We start from the raw sequence: 12,982 nt of genomic DNA on the forward strand, positions 1-12,982 counted from the left end.
TAAGGTGCCACAAGTCCTCCTTTTCTCTTTGCAAACCCAAAGTGTTTTTCTCCAGTCTATTTATAGGCTGGTGGCAGAAACCCCTGGGCTGTATTTCACCTGTCAAAGCAGAACAAGCTTTTGCCCCTCATATGGTTGTTGGGCATGGAAGGTTTGAGAGGCACTCATGGAAAGGGTATGATCTAGTTACGGATAGAGTACAGAGTAAAGGTTCCTTTGCTCATCATTTACTTTGGACAGGAGCTCTCTTGTCAGACCTCCGTACGGTATTCTGTTTGATATATGGTCAGAAGCACTTGAAAAGAGGCTGGTAAGATTTGTGGTTTGTCCAGGAGTTTAAATAGACGCTTTGGGTTGAACAGTGCAGTGTCTCTGACAGCACAGGACAACAGCAGAGTATGCTGACTAGGGTACTTATACATGATGACACTGGGCTTGGTTTAACATTCTCTCCTGTGTAATTGCTGGGCCAGGCCATGCTGTACTTCATCAATCAATGCTGAGGCAAATCTGCAGCAGGGGTAGGAAGTGTAGGATCTGACGCATTTAAAAGAGTGTGTCCCACATTAACCCCTGGTAAGGCCCTCACCTCTGCAGTGGGAGCTGCAAGCCAGGCCAGGAAGAATGAAAGGGGAAATGGAATAACATCTTATTCTGGAATGTTTTAATTGGTTGTTCATCATGAGCCAGACACACACATGTTCAATATGGACCATTCAATGGATGAACCTTCTTGAGCTGAATGAATCTGGAGAGCAAACGACATAGAAGGGAAATGAATCAAGATGCCTGCTACCAGAATTCAGCAATCCATTCTGCTAGAGATGCTCTGGTTTACGCCCCTGTCCCTAATGCACAGGAGGCGTGTTTGGGGAGCTCTGGTTAGAAAAATGGCACCCTGTAGGAAAACCCTATTTTTAAAAAAAGTTAAAGCTTTTTATCAATGGTGGCTAGAATGAGCCATGAAACCCCACTGAGGCATGTATGTCACACACCAGTTCTGTTCCACCTTGTATTTAGCTTGAACAGTTTGGTTTCCTTTACCATACTTGAAGAAAAGCTCTGTGAAGTTCAAAAGTTTTTCCATTCCACCAACATAAGTAATATATATTATAAATTACAATTAGGGTGACCAGATGTCCAAATTCTACAGGGACAGTCCTGATTTTGGGGTCTTTTTCTTATATAGGCTCCTATTATCCCCACCCCGTCCCGATTTTTCACACTTGTTGTATGTATGGTCACCCTAATTACACTGCAGTTGTACAATGTCACTGGCACATGTTACCAGTGTATACTGTGTTATACCAGCATATTTTCTTAGGAACCACCAGAGTGAATCAGACCCAAGGTTCATCTAGCCCAGACTCCTGTGTGAGGGCTTCAAACCCTAGTCCAGAAAGCACTTAGGCACTAGTAAGTGCCTTTCACCTGCTGACCTGCTAACAGTTGCCAGAACTAGAAGCTGAACTCCAACAAAGGACTCCAGTCTTGGGATCTGATTGGCAGAATGCTGGGGGTCCTGATTGGCTCCCAGTTTGTATTTAAACTATGCAGAGGAACAAGAAGTTATCCATGCATCTGGGTTTCCCCTGCTTAGGATGGCTTCCCTTGTGCTACTTGCTTCTACTGTCTGACTCTTATCTCCTGGTATCTGACTCGGCCTGGCTCCTGCTCCAACCACTAGATCAAACCGTCCACATCTTCATTGTGACAATTTGCATGGACCACTTAGGCCACAGGAGTGGGCCGGATGCAAGCAGAATGAACCTGGCTAACCCTTCGGGAGCACCGGACATGCTTGAGTGGTCCGGCAGGCCCGGGTTGTCCAACTGACCTCAGGGAACCAGCTATTGCAGACAGTTGCATGCCAGAAATGCCACACTCCAGACACAGCTCATGCAGCCCTGGTCCCCAATACACGTGCCGGCATGCTCTGTGCGCAGCAGTAGCTGGCTGCAAGAAAGCCTGGCTGGGGAGGGGGCAGCAGCAGCCTTCTCCCTGCCCAGGCCCGACTTCTGGGGACAGAAGCCGACTGTGAGCAGGACGGAGGGTGGGGGGGCTCCGGCTCGCCTGGCCGCTGTCCTCAGAAGCTGAGCTTGGGCAGTGGGCAGCCTGGTGCTGCCGCAGCCGGGTGCTCTCCCAGTCAGCCGCTGCGTGGCACCGGGCAGCGTCCCAGGCAGCATGGCTGGAAGAGGCTCTGGCCCCGCCCCTTCCACTCCCCACCCAGCTGGCTGCTGGAGGGGCACTTGACCCTTGTGCCCCTCCCACGAGTCGCCTCTTCCTACCGCACGGGGCCAGTGAAGCTAAATCAGTTACTGTCTCAGTGACATCGCAGTGTGGTGGCCTGAGGAAAACCTACAAATGAAGATCCGAACTATAGGAAATACCTTAAATATCAACAAAAACAACGTGGAGTCCTTGTGGTACCTTAGAGGTTAACACATTTATCTGGGCATAAGCTTTCGTAGGCTAAAAAATATCAAGTTATCGTAGCCAACTGGGAACTTTTCACTCTCGCTTGGGGAATCGAGGGCCCAGCTGGCCTTGCTGAGATTTATTCTCCTGCAAGTGCAAAGACTATTCACAGAGCTGCTCCTCCCCCCAGCTCTTTCTCTCACACTGGTTGGTCTGTGCTCTCCCCTCTAGAATAAGTTTGTTATCACATGGGATCGCTATAGGCTGGGCATCCAGTGTGGCAGAGCAATGCCCTATCAGGAAGCTGGAGAGAGGAGGTGGCTTTTTATCACCTTCCCAGCCCCCTTGATCCTGGGGTCTGAGAAGTGCTCTGAGTTTCCATGCCAGGGCAGCAAACCCCGGCCCTTAGGGAGTATTCCTAGGATGAGGATCTGCATAAAATAATGGATCTAAGCTAAGGATTAGCCTTTGCAGGGAAACCCTTGCAGGTGGAGAAGGGAATTATATTACAGAAAACTTTGGCTGGAGCAAAGGAGGCTCCTGTGACTTGTTCAGTATTTGAGCTTATTTTGCTGGTTTTCTGTCTTTTTTCTGTTCTCAACACAGGAGAACAGAGACCAGGATGTGGCCTTGAGTAAATACTGTAGAATGAAGGGCAGAGTTCCACCATCTTCTTTGATGCAAAGAAGTAGTAACAATTTATTTCTCTGAAGATTTTTACACTCCTGGATCTCCTCTGAAAATGTGTGTATCTCACCTGAGAGACAAGGCGGTGAGGTGATATCAATTGCTGAGAGAGACAAGCTTTCGAGGTTACACAGAGCTGCTCTTCAGTCTGGGAAAGGTAAGAGGGTCACAGCTAAACACAGGATGGAACAGATTCTTTAACATACATAGTGAGCACATATTCTAAGAGGGACCATTCCAAGTGGAGTGGCCCATTAACATCTCTGCAGTCATAGATACTAAGGTCAGAAGGGACCATTATGATCATCTAGTCTGACCTCCTGCACAACGCAGACCACAGAATTTCACCCACCCACTCCTGCGAAAAACCTCTCACCTATGTCTGAGCTATTGAAGTCCTCAAATCGTGGTTTAAAGACTTCAAGGAGCAGAGAATCCTCCAGCAAGTGACCTGTGCCCCATGCTACAGAGGAAGGCGAAAACCACCCAGGGCCTCTTCCAATCTGCCCTGGAGGAAAATTCCTTCCCGACCCCAAATATGGCGATCAGCTAAACCCAGAGCATATGGGCAAGATTCACCAGCCAGATACTACAGAAAATTCTTTCCTGGGTAACTCAGATCCCACCCCATCTAACATCCCATCACAGGCCATTAGGCCTATTTACCATAAATATTTAATTACCAAAATCATATTATCCCATCATACCATCTCTTTCATAAACTTATCGAGTTTAATCTTAAAGCCAGATAGATCTTTTGCCCCCACTGCTTCCCTTGGAAGGCTATTCCAAAACTTCACTCCTCTGATGGTTAGAAACCTTCGTCTAATTTCAAGTCTAAACTTCCTGGTGGCCAGTTTATATCCATTTATTCTTGTGTCCACATTGGTACTGAGCTTAAATAATTCCTCTCCCTCTCTGGTGTTTATCCCTCTGATATATTTATAGAGAGCAATCATATCTCCCCTCATCCTTCTTTTAGTTAGGCTAAACAAGCCAAGCTCCTTGAGTCTCCTTTCATAAGACAAGTTTTCCATTCCTCGGATCATCCTAGTAGCCCTTCTCTGTACCTGTTCCAGTTTGAATTTATCCTTCTTAAACATGGGAGACCAGAACGGCACGCAGTATTCCAGATGAGGTCTCACTAGTGCCTTGTATAACGGTACTAACACCTCCTTATCTGTACTGGAAATACCTCTCCTGATGCATCCCAAGACCCCATTAGCTTTGTTCACAGCCATATCACATTGGCGGCTCATAGTCGTCCTATGATCAACCAATACTCCAAGGTCCTTCTCCTCCTCCGCTACTTCTAATTGATGCGTCCCCAGCTTATAAACTAAAATTTTTGTTATTAATCCCGAAATGCATGACCTTACACTTCTCACTATGAACTTTCATCCTATTACTATTACTCCAGTTTACAAGGTCATCCAGATCCTCCTGTAGGATATCCCTGTCCTTCTCTACATTGACAATACCTCCCAGCTTTGTATCATCCACAAACTTTATTAGCACGCTCCCACTTTTTGTGCCGAGGTCAGTAATAAAAAGATTAAATAAGATTGGTCCCAAAACCGATCCTTGAGGAACTCCACTGGTAACCTCCCTCCAGCCTGACAGTTCACTTTTCAGTAGGACCCGTTGTAGTCTCCCCTTTAACCAATTCCTTATCCACCTTTCAATTTCCATATTGATCCCCATCTTTTCCAATTTAACTAATAATTCCCCATGTGGCACGGTATCAAATGCCTTACTGAAATCTAGGTAAATTAGATCTACTGCTTTTCCTTTGTCCAAAAAATCTGTTACTTTCTCAAAGAAGGAGATCAGGTTGGTTTGGCACGATCTACCTTTTGTAAAACCATGTTGTATTTTGTCCCAGTTACCACTGACTTCAATGTCCTTAACTACTTTCTCCTTCAAAATTTTTTCCAAGACCTTGCATATTGCAGATGTCAAACTAACAGGCCTATAGTTACCCAGATCACGTTTTTTCCCTTTCTTAAAAATAGGAACTATGTTAGCAATTCTCCAATCATATGGTACAACCCCTGAGTTTACAGATTCATTAAAAATTCTTGCTAATGGGCTTGCAATTTCGGGTGCCTATCCCTTTAATATTCTTGGATGAAGATTATCTGGGCCCCCTGATTTAGTCCCATTAAGCTGTTTGAGTTTTGCTTCTACCTCAGATATGGTAATATCTACCTCCATATCCTCATTCCCATTTGTCATGCTATCATTATCCCTAAGAGCCTCTTTAGCCTTATTAAAGACTGAGGCAAAGTATTTGTTTAGATATTGGGCCGTGCCTAGATTATCCTTGACCTCCACTCCATCCTCAGTGTTTAGCGGTCCCACTTCTTCTTTCTTTGTTTTCTTCTTATTTATATGGTTATAGAACCTTTTACTATTGGTTTTAATTCCCTTTGCAAGGTCCAACTCTACTTTTAGCCTGTCTCACTTTATCCTTACATGTTCGGACCTCAATAAGGTAGCTTTCCTTGCTGATCCCTCCCATCTTCCACTCCCTGTATGCTTTCTGCTTTTTCTTAATTACCTCTCTGAGATGCTTGCTCATCCAGCTTGGTCTACAACTCCTGCCTATGAATTTTTTCTCCTTTCTAGGGATGCAGGCTTCCGATAGCTTCTGCAGCTTTGATTTAAAATAATCCCAGGCCTCCTCTACCTTTAGATCCATAAATTCTTCAGTCCAATCCACTTCCCTAACTAATTTCCTTAATTTTTGAAAGTCAGCCCTTTTGAAATCAAAAACCCTAGTTGCAGATTTATTTTTGTTAATCCTTCCGTTCAGTTTGAACTGAATTAGCTCATGATCACTTGAACCAAGGTTGTCCCCTACAACCATTTCTTCTATGAGGTCCTCACTACTCACCAAAACCAAATCTAAAATGGCATCCCCTCTAGTCGGTTCAGCAACTACTTGGTGAAGGAATCCATCAGCTATCGCATCCAGGAAAATCTGAGCCCTATTATTATTACTAGCACTCGTCCTCCAGTCTATATCTGGGAAGTTAAAGTCTCCCATGATCACGCAGTTTCCATTAGTATTTACTTCATTAAAAACATTAAAGAGGGCTCTGTCCACATCCAAATTAGAACCCGGCGGTCTATAGCACACCCCAAGCACTATCTCAGGGGAGGCTCTAGTAGCTTTCTTCCCCAATGTAATTTTTGCCCAGACGGACTCTTTCTTATCCATTCCGTCGCTTCTTATTTCTTTGCAGTCTACCTCATCATTGATAGACAATGCTACTCCACCACCTTTGTCTTTATTTCGGTCTTTCCTAAACAGCACATCCCCTTCAATACCCGTAGTCTAGTCATGACGACTATTCCACCATGTTTCTGTTACCCCTAGAATATCTGGTTTCACTTCCTGCACCAGTAGCTCCAGTTCCTCCATTTTGTTACCTAGGCTCCTAGGACTAAAATGGTGAGTAAAGAACCAGTGCCTAGGGGGATATAGGCTTTTATGTAGGCCCTGATCCTCTGGTTTGAGTTTTAGAGCTTCATCCTCTTGTTTTTGGTGGGTGTCTTCTCTGATATCAGCATAAGAGTCAGCTCTCGTTTCCATCTGCTCTTCAGGGCTGTCAGCATTTTTATTTCTAGGTAAGCCCAAATGTTCCTGTCTCTGCACTGCTGCCTTTTCAGAGCTCTCTGCTGAGCTCATGTCGACCTTATTCACTCCAAGGGGTCTCCGAGCTTGACAGCTGGCAAAAAGCTCCTGTCACACTGCCACCTCCCTTAGGCCAATTTCATTCAATTAAGTCTTCATCATAATCTCTTTGTCCAAACAACATAATCTTAGCTCCATGTGTATCAGATTCTTGCCATACCTCATAAGTAAGATTTTTTTTAACCTTTAGGCGACCTTATTTTTTTCCTATAAAATACAGAAGCTAAAAAGGGAAATGACATATTAAGTACAAAAGGTAGGACATACTGATATATTGATAGACGGTACATTCTGGGGCAAGAATTTTTTGAAGTTTCCTGAAGATAAGATTATTGTGTATTAAAAGCTCTGCTTGCAGTTATCAGTGCACATATATCTGCCTCACTAATGTGCCTGAAATAAGCACCTTGCATCCATATGTCATTTTAAAAGAATAAAAAAGGTATGCATTTCATACCAGCTGGCCCTAGCGCTTTCGTCCCAGGTTAGTTTTGTTTCTAAGTGCGATAACTAGCTCAGTACATGAAAACACACCATGGTTGGTGGGCGTGGGGGTGGGAAGGGAGAGGGGAAGACCATCACATCAGTGTATAGCAAAGTCCTTTCTGAGTCATTGCTACAGTCCAGAGAATTAATGGGGCCATCTCACAAAAAAAAGCAAACATCTGGTGTCCCTGGAAAGAGCATTGACTGGCCCTGCCTTACACCTCACACTGGCAGTTGCAGTAGGGGGTGGTTACATAAGCTATATAAGATACAAGGATTGGCATACTGCATGTCACTCTGAAGTTTAGGGTGTCTCTTGAATCAGTGTGAAGTGATGGGAACATCTACAAGCTTGTCTGAGAGCTCTTTTTGTTAAGAATATCACCAGATTCAGTCATCACTGGACTTCAGTCTGTTACTGTCCAGTCTTTAAGTTCTCAGCCATTCTGACTTTATGAATTACATCTGTAAGGTGTAAAGCTGCAGTAAGGCATGTATCTTTTCCATGCCAAGAGTCCTAGACCATTGTGACGTCAGTGACTCCACCAGTCATCACCTTTACTCTACAGCTAATTTACATGCAAGAGTTTCATTGTCTCTATGAGGGAGAGGCCACAGATAATGGGTTACTTGGCCCAACTGCCACAGTTCTTCAAAACCACCACACAACAACACAACCATCAGACACAGTAACCATAAACTCATAAATAAGGCTCAGATTTTGTCATGGGTATTTTTAGTAAAAGTCACTGACCTGTCTGTGACTTTTACTAAAAATAACTGTGACAAAATAGGGAGGGGGGATCAAGCACCCAAGGCTGCTGCAGCTCCATGGTTTCCTCCACCAATGGGGCGGCTGGGAGCTGCGGGGCTAGGGTGACCATATTTCCCCAAGAGAAAACAAGACATCTCCAGCCACTCACCTGAGGGCCCCTCTCACCCCTGCACAAACACATGAGGCTGTCATCCCATAGCTGGAACCCTGCAAGTGCGGGGGGCCTCAGGAGGCTGTCCCCATTGCTGCAGCTCCGAGCTTCAGAGCTGGGGCGGGTGCTGGCTGATAGCTCCAGTCCTGTGGCTCCCGAGGCTGAAGCAGAAAATGTCATGGAGGTTACAGAAGTCAGGGAATCTGTGACCTCCATGACATAAACGTAGCCTTACTCATATAGCCCCATGGCAGCACACACCCCTCATTTACCACCTGTACAAATCAATGCAAATCTCTCAGTGCAATCCCCCCCAGACATAAATCAACACAATCACCCACACAGCACCACAATCAGCACACACCCGTTATTTGCCACCCATCGAAATCCACACAACACCCCCAACTGAACACAGCACACACAAAAATCAGCACAAGCACCAACACACCCAATGCACACAATCATCCCAAACATCACTCTGAAGCCTGGAATATCGTTGAGTTGGACCATACAGTGTGCCCAGCTCTGTGAATATTCTTTGCATTTGCAGTGGAATAAATCCCAGCAAGGCCAGCTGGGCCCTCGATTCCCCAAGTGAGAGTGAAAAGTTCCAGGTTGGCTACAATAACTTGATATTTAAGGCATTTCCTATAGTTAGGATCTTCATTTATAGGGTTTCCTCAGGCCACCACACTGCGATATCATTCCAACAATAACAGATTTAGCTTCACACACCCCACGCGGTAGGAAAGATTATTAGCCTCATTGCTCAGGCAGGGGACAGGCACTAAGAGACTAGGGACTAGACTCACAAAGGGATGTAGGTGCTTAGAAAGTTACTGGGATTCACAAGGCCTGAGTTTGGTGCTTGGGCTCTGTCAAAGTCAGATTCGAGACTCACAAATTTGTCAGACCACTCTGTTTATTAGCAAAGTGCTTTGCCAATGCACTCAGATATGTGTGAGCCTCATGCAAAAGCTCAAGCTAACTTATTTACACAGATAAGCCAAAGCCAATTTAACATAAGAGACAAAAGGAAGAGAAACTGACAAATATACATACATATCTTATTTGCATACTAACCTTTACCAATCTCCTAGCTCAATAGGAGTTCTAAGTTAATTAGTTTGGGGACCCATTGTCTCACACTCCTTAATGTTTCTCTTCCTGACAACTATATTTCAACAAACCTTTCAAGCAGCATTTCTTTAATTAATTATAATTTCAATATAATTCATTCTACTTTCACAATCCCTCCTTTTGGTCAAGCTACGCAATGACCAACAATTACTGGGTTCCACATATCAATCGTTCTTTATCTCTTTGTTCATCAGTGATATTTAAAATCATCAAATTAGCACTTTGGTTTGGGGCAGCTATCTGTGTAGCATGCCTGACACAATTTTGGATACAACAGGAAAGTAACTGAAAACATACAAAAATTATTAGGATTCCAAACAGGAGAGTTAGGGCTCCCTGAAACAACCAGTTTTCTATGCCAGAGAAATTGAAAAGGTTACTTAGCCACTTCCCTAAAGAACTTGGCTCTTTGTGGGGAAGATATGCGATTTGTGCTAAGTGGCTAGCACGATCTATTACCTCATTGGTGTTGTCTGGTATATACACACAGCAGTCTTTTCCAATGAGAGCACAAGTCCCTCCTTTTGCCACCAGCACTATAGAATCATAGAATCATAGAATATCAGGGTTGGAAGGGACCCCTGAAGGTCATCTAGTCCAACCCCCTGCTCGAAGCAGGACCAATTCCCAGTTAAATCATCCCAGCCAGGGCTTTGTCAAGCCTGACCTTAAAAACCTCTAAGGAAGGAGATTCTACCACCTCCCTAGGTAACGCATTCCAGTGTTTCACCACCCTCTTAGTGAAAAAGTTTTTCCTAATATCCAATCTAAACCTCCCCCACTGCAACTTAAGACCATTACTCCTCGTTCTGTCATCTGCTACCATTGAGAACAGTCTAGAGCCATCCTCTTTGGAACCCCCTTTCAGATAGTTGAAAGCAGCTATCAAATCCCCCCTCATTCTTCTCTTCTGCAGGCTAAACAATCCCAGCTCCCTCAGCCTCTCCTCATAAGTCATGTGTTCTAGACCCCTAATCATTTTTGTTGCCCTTCGCTAGACTCTCTCCAATTTATCCACACCACTATGTCCAATGCGTGACCATTTTGGAGGGCCATCTGTCAGATTGCCCCTGTTTCTTTGGCCAGGGCTCTTAAACTTTCTCCGATTTCATTTGCCATTATTTCAACTATTGCTTGTAACCTTAGGAGCCTTTTTGCATGGTGTATTACTCCCCCTAATGGTATTAAGGAACCGCCAATGGCCTCTTCCCAGGTTAAAGGGCTTATGTTATTTACATACCATTGGGCATCTGTTAAGTCCCTTCTTTTTCGCCTGAAATTGCAGAGGCGTTCTCGAGGGAAGGTTCCTAGCACTCGGAATTGTGGGAAGAGTCGGGCGGGATAACAGACTCCTGACCAATTAGCTGGCAGTGCAGTATAAGCTCTGGTCTCACACACCCAGTCATGGCCTATTAAGGCCGGGAAGGGTTGGTTGCACCCCTTTGTCATATAGGTGTTTGCAAAGGAGGAGGACTATCCCCCAAAGGGTACAGGGTAATTCTCCTTACGAGGAGTGGTGTTATTTGCATGACATTGAAAGATTGTATTGTTTTCACTAAGGTTACTGTAGGGGGAACATGAGATTGATTTCTCTGTTTGATGCCAGGTTGAGAAAAATTCATATCTCCATACCCGGCCCGCCACTTTTTAGTTCTGTTTGAATAATCCCATACACCATTGGCCACAATATGCTGAAGGCAACGGCTTTTCCCCAGATCCAGCCCTGTCCCATTACACACCCAACACCAAAGACCTTTTCCCTCCACCACACTTATCCATTGAGATGCATTTATTCCCACCACTTCCCAAGTGTCACTGCTGTTCCATATGTAACCCTTCTGCCCGTCAGAGTTGGCAGCAACAAGGGCCGGGTTCAATATCTAGGGGATCCATTCCAATAACACAATGCAAACCGGCTCGAGCCCCCACCCAGTGACCTGGGACAAATATATACCACCCCCGCTGGGCGCCTCCAAGAGGCAATACTTCCCCTCTCGCAAGCACATAGCCTGAGTGTAGCAAAAGCCTTTTAATAACAGAGAGAAACAATGTGGCATTATGTTGGGGAAACACCACCAACAGGATTCATAACACAACCCATGAGCAAAAAAAAACCCACCCCAGGCAAATTGGGGCATGCCCTTTTCCCTTTGGTTCTTGAGTCCAGCAACCCCAAATCACCCAAGGTCCCAAAAGTCCAATGCCCCAAAAGTCTCTGTCCCTGGTCAGGGCAGCCCCAGAGTTCGAAAGTTTATCTGCGGAGCTTTACCTCCCAACCTGGGTGGAAATGGGACGGGGGTAAGAGGCACCTTACATGATCTGAAGCTGACCGCCCCACAGCTCCATAGCAGCGCTCCGCTCCGCCAGCCGCCCCACAAACTCCTTCGCTCCGCTGCGCTCCGCTCCGCCAGCCGCCCCACGAACTCCTTCGCTCCGCTCCGCTCCGCCAGCCGCCCCACGAACTCCTTCGCTCAGCTGCGCTCCGCTCCGCCAGCTGCTTCACCAGCCGTGCCGCAAACTGCTCCACAATATATCTTCAGGCTCCCCCACTACTTAACACAACACTCAGTGATTTCAGCTCTTAGGTGAATTCAGCTTGTAGTAGGGGAGCCCCAGTGCTGGTGCACTGTCAGCCCAAAGTGAGCTCAGCAGCCTATAACTAGACTTCTAATGAAATCAAAATTAGCTCTGATATTCCACAGTGGAGAGAGGAGGAAGTGCAATTAGCATGTAAGGCCCTCACCAAGGGGCCCATGCCACCAAGTATTAATACTTATCCCCAGCCTCTCTCTATTCACACAGTTTTGGAACCCATGACCCTTGCCTAGCGAGTGCTACTTAGTTGATGGTGAATCCCTCCATCATAACAAAAGGCCACGTACAGTTCCAAGCACAGTTCCCATAATCAGGGTAATAACAATTTATTCTTCCTGCCCCAATAACAGAGACGCTGGGGATCCCACAGCAGCCAAAGTGACCATTTGAGCAGCTATGGTCTCATTCTAGGCGTGGTGGGTGTGCCTATGCAAATGAGATCGGCCCCTGAAGTTCTTTTCCACAACTTGCCACACCTCACCACCAGATGTCAGGGTGGAGCTCATCCTGACACTGCTTACACATATTTTGTTAAACGGACGAGGCCCTCCAGTGAGGTCTGGAGACTTGAGTGGGATAGCCAGGACAGGAACACCAGTTTGAGAGTGGGCTGGGATGTGGCTGCAGACCCAGCAATTAGGAATATTAAGGGTCTGAGCTATCCACACCTGCAGCTGGATAAAAGAATTGTCATCGTGGTCTCCCCAGACCGTAAGATACCAGCAGCCGAGGAACAGGCAGAGGCGCATGTTGGAGGCAAGGCTCTTCTGGTTCTGGCAACCTCAACTGAGGGAACCGCAGTCACGGTTTTACGCCCACCAGGCAGTAGGCGCTAGGCTCGCTACTGCTTTTTTTTTTTTTTTTTTTTTGTTCGTCGTCTGCTTCTGGCAACCCTTACGAGAGCGTAGATTGTAAGGTATTGCAGACTGTTCCTCTGCGTCTTCTTCTGGAGTCAAAATTGACTCTGTGTTGTCCTGAGGTGACGATTGGTTCTCTGGGGATGGTGCCTTCTTACACTGTGAAGCAT

This window comes from Eretmochelys imbricata, chromosome 16, assembly GCF_965152235.1.
Source record: "Eretmochelys imbricata isolate rEreImb1 chromosome 16, rEreImb1.hap1, whole genome shotgun sequence".
Lineage (NCBI taxonomy): Eukaryota > Metazoa > Chordata > Testudines > Cheloniidae > Eretmochelys > Eretmochelys imbricata.